The 4,144-nt window shown below is 43.8% G+C and overlaps 1 pseudogene across 1 annotated transcript in view; it reads right to left on the minus strand.

The window, feature by feature from the left end:
• LOC105503509 overlaps positions 1–2,601 on the minus strand; it is a 16,590-nt pseudogene extending 13,989 nt beyond the window's left edge. The window contains exons 1-2 of the transcript XR_001000489.1: positions 2,237–2,601; positions 566–726 (exon numbers count right to left, since the gene is read on the minus strand). The product of XR_001000489.1 is annotated as a UPF0609 protein C4orf27-like (transcript). The remainder of the gene's footprint in view (positions 1–565; positions 727–2,236) is intronic.
• Between the last annotated feature and the right edge of the window lie 1,543 nt (positions 2,602–4,144).

Consider the following 4,144-nt stretch of genomic DNA (forward strand, 5'->3'; position numbering starts at 1 on the left):
CAGCCTTCACCTCCCGGGTTCAAGTGATGATTGTGTCTCACCGTCCCGAGTACCTGGGACTACAGGTATGCGCCACCACACCCAGCTAAATTTTGTATGTTTAGTAGAGACAGGGTTTCATCGTGTTGCCCAGGCTGGTCTCGAACTCCTGACTTCAAGTGATCTGCCTGCCTCAGCCTCCTGAAGTGCTGCGATTACAGGTATGAGCCACCATGCCTGGCCAATTATATTTTTTAGAGACAAGGTCTTGTTCTGTCATTGAGGCTGGTGTGATCATAGGTCATTGCAACTTTGAACTACTAGGCTCAATGAAGGATCCCCCCATCTCAGTCTCCCAAGTAGCTAGGACTATAGGCACATGCAATCATGCCTAGTTTTTTAAATTTAATTTTATTTATTTTTATTTTTTTGTAGAGAAGAGGTCTTGCTGTGTTGACCAGGTCTCCTGGTCTCAGGCAATCCTCCTGCCTCAACTGGGATTACAGAGTGTGAGCCACCACACCCATCCCATTTCCTATTACATTACTTTTTCCATTTATACAAGAATGATTCTGGAGCAACTCACCAGCTGGTTTTTCAGAATCAAATTCTTCACAGGACTTCCAGAAGTGAAAGAAATCTTCAGGTAAAGAGAGCTTATAATGATTTTCGACCTCTCTTCGAAGGTCATTGGAGACATCAGCTTCACAGAATTTACTTTTCTTCACATCCAACTGTTTTTTCACACTGAAAATTGGCACACAAAACTTTCATTCTCCAAATTGTCTTTAGTAATTTCAGTAACTCTCCTGGCACCACAGCAGATTCTCAACCACTTCATTATGTTGCTTCTCCAACTGCAAATATAGAACAGTAGGAACATATGAAATCCTGAGCTATCCTATCTTGTTTTTATAACTGTCTTTGGTCAGACTTTCAAAGACTGGCTGCAACTGAAGTTGTCAGAAAAGGCTTAATCTGCCTTGCTAAAAGGCAGTTTTGCTTAATGGTTAGGTTGCCTGGGTTGACTCCTGACCCTACGTATTTCCAGCTGATTTCCAACCTTAGGCAAGTTACTTAAACTCTCTGTGCCTTGTTTTCTCATCTGCAAAAAGGGCGTACAGTACCTCTATCATAGGATTGTTACAAGGAATAAGTTATTATATGTAAAAATACACAGAACAGTCCTGGCACATAATATGCAAATGCTGGCCATTATGGTTATAGTCTCTATAGGCTTACCTTCATTTCCGGTATTGTATTTCTAGTTAAGCACCTCAGGTCACAAAGCAGTTCTTCACTAAACCTTCAGAGAGAATTTTTCAGCTCTGTCTTAACTCACACACTAGTTCAGCATCTCCATATCCCTAACAACTAGAATTTAGGAGAGCTGTACCCTTCAGAGGCTGCTTTTCTCCTTTACCCTGCTATTCCTAGAATGCATGACCCAATATGAAGAATGCCTATACACATGGCCCTTTACTAGTTCATTAAGCCCTCCAAGAATGTCTCACCCTGTCCGATTTATAACACTGCCAGACTAAGTTTTCTAAAACTTTAGTTATCACAATGGCAGTTCTTTCCTGTCTGATTCCCCTTATTGCTACTGTAGTGGTTACATAACTTCCGAAATCGTAGTAAAGTATGAGATAATGTACATACATTTTACCCTTCCCCTCTCATAGTGCTTTTATGATCAGGTCCCTCTTGCTTTCTCATTTCCCTGGCTCTGACCAAGCCGAACGCTCCGCTATGCTCAAACATCTCCTACCCTTTTACGTCTCAGACTCTTACTTCTCTGCCTTCAAAACCCATTTTCAAAGAGTTGTCTTAAAAGTCTTTTTTGACACCCCCGGGACTTGTTAAATCCTCCTTCAGTGTTTCCACAGCACTTTCTACACACCAGCGTTATAATCCCAAACAAAAAAGTCGCAGTAGACTGCATATTCGCTTGTGCCCCCCTCCTCCCCAGGCCAGAGACTCTACACTGAGCAGGGACAGGTGGGTTGACCCCAAATCCGTAGCGCCCCGCACAATGTCTGGTATGTAATCGGTTCCCAATCTATCTGGCTGGGCGAATGAATGAAATGTTGGTTGGCTTAATCAGTTTCCCCAGGAAATGCGCCAAGAGGAGCTGGGCAGATGCAGAGGCGCTACTTTCCTGGTCCAACCCCCTACAGAGCGCTAAACAGCAACCCTGGGCAGGGTCCCCGCAGCAAACCGCAGACCCCGGACACACAGCAAGCTTAACAGTCACTGCATGAATGAAACACGGTGCCTCCTGGTACCCTGGCTGTCACCCAAAGCGACCCGCGTTGCCCGCACACCCTTCCTGGCAGTATCTGCGGCCCCGCCCCTGCGCCGGGCCTGCGCCTCCTGCCGCAGCCCACCATTCTGCAGCGGCAGCGCCAGCAGAATTCCGCGATTCGCGGAAGCTTTCGAGAGCGGCCAACTGCTTCCGGGTTCAAAAGCCTCCAATCCGAATCCCAGCGCCCCTCGGGCATTAGGGAAAAGGCTCCGCCCATGCCCCGCCCCCTGAGGCCTGGCGCAGGGCGCTTTGAGGCCCTGACTACTCCCCTGCTGGGCAGGGAAAGGGGTGTCATCTGTCCTTGTGGTCCGCATCTAGGCTTTCTGGAGCATCTTCCAGGGTCACTCCAGAGACGCCCCCAGACTACTGAATCTGAATCCGTTAGGGTGCTCCAACCTTCCTCTTCAGGTGTCTACTAGAGGCAAGGTTGGATGTATGCGGCTACCCTCAATACAGCCCCTTCCTTGTTTTTTCTTCATTTATGTTTACTTAAAATATTAATCCTTTTCTCCTTCTCTTCCATCCCTCTCCCTCCCCTACTATACGGTTATTGACTTACACTAATTCGTTCCCTATTATCTCCGAGAAGGAAATAAAAGTCTGTCTCTGTCTCTGTACCGTCGTCTTCTTGGTACAATTTGGACTGTTTTTTCTTTACACCCCTGATTTGCAAAGGCTGAACCAGCAGCCCCAGCATCCTGAGGGAATTTGTTAAAAACGCCAAATTTTAGGCCGTACCCAGACTTTCTGAATCAGTATCTGTATTGCAACAAGATCCCCTGGTAATTCCTATGCACATCAAAATTTGGAAGGCACAGCTCTCAACTGATGTCCTTGGGTCTCCTTCACATCCATCCTGGGAAGGTCTTATTCCTTATTCCTGGAGGTGAGTTTCCTATTTCCTGAATGTGTGTCTTTTTTTCATTATATACCCTCATGTTGTGGAACATATCCGCCAATAGTTCCTTGAGGGAGGTTGCTTCCAGGTCTTTTTTCCCACAGAGCGTGCATGTCTGGAACTGTTTTTATTCTGGCTGAGCACAGAGTTCTAGGTTGAAAATAACTTTCACTCGGAATATTGGAGGACTTGCTCCACAATATTTTAGCCTCCAGAATTGTTGAGAAACTCTACGTCATTGTTTTTCCTTCTCCTTCACAGGTCACTAAATTTCTTGATATGTAACCTGCTGTGGTTTCTGTTTTGTTTTGTCTCAAGAAGCTTTAGGATCTTCTCTTTATTCCCAGTGTTCTTTAGGATCTTCCCTTTAGTCCCAGGGTTCTAAGACACAATCGAGTGTCTTGCTTACGGGTCTTTTCGCATTCCTGTTGATCAGTTTTTCAATCCTGAAACATATGTTCTTCAGTTATGGGGATTCTCCTGATATTATTTATTTGATCATTTCTTCCCGCCCTCTCTTATTGTATCTCTTATTTTTTGAAATTTGTTATTTAGATTGTGTGGACCTTCTTGGCTGATGTTTTTTCTTACCTGTCTGTCCTATTTTCTATCTCTTCATCTTTTCATTCTACTTTTTCTGTGACTTTTTAAACTTAATTGGACAAATGACTATCAGATTACTTTATTTCGTTTATTATACCTTCATTTCTAAGTGCCCTTTTTATTCTCTGTTCTTTTGTAGCATTACATTATTTTTCATGAATATAGCTCCTTTTATCTCTGAAGATGTAAATTATAGGGCTTTTAAAATGCTTTCTACATAACTCTGCATTGACTTTGATTCTTTTGAGTGGTTTTTTTTTTTTTGGTTGTTTGTTTATATTTGGTCCCTGTCGTTTGTGCTATAGGCATTCTTCATCTTGTGTAGTGATCCTTGCTGTCAATTTATATGTAAAAGT

The sequence above is a fragment of the Colobus angolensis genome, unplaced genomic scaffold (assembly GCF_000951035.1).
Source record: "Colobus angolensis palliatus isolate OR3802 unplaced genomic scaffold, Cang.pa_1.0 Scaffold86, whole genome shotgun sequence".
Classification (NCBI taxonomy): Eukaryota; Metazoa; Chordata; class Mammalia; order Primates; family Cercopithecidae; genus Colobus; species Colobus angolensis.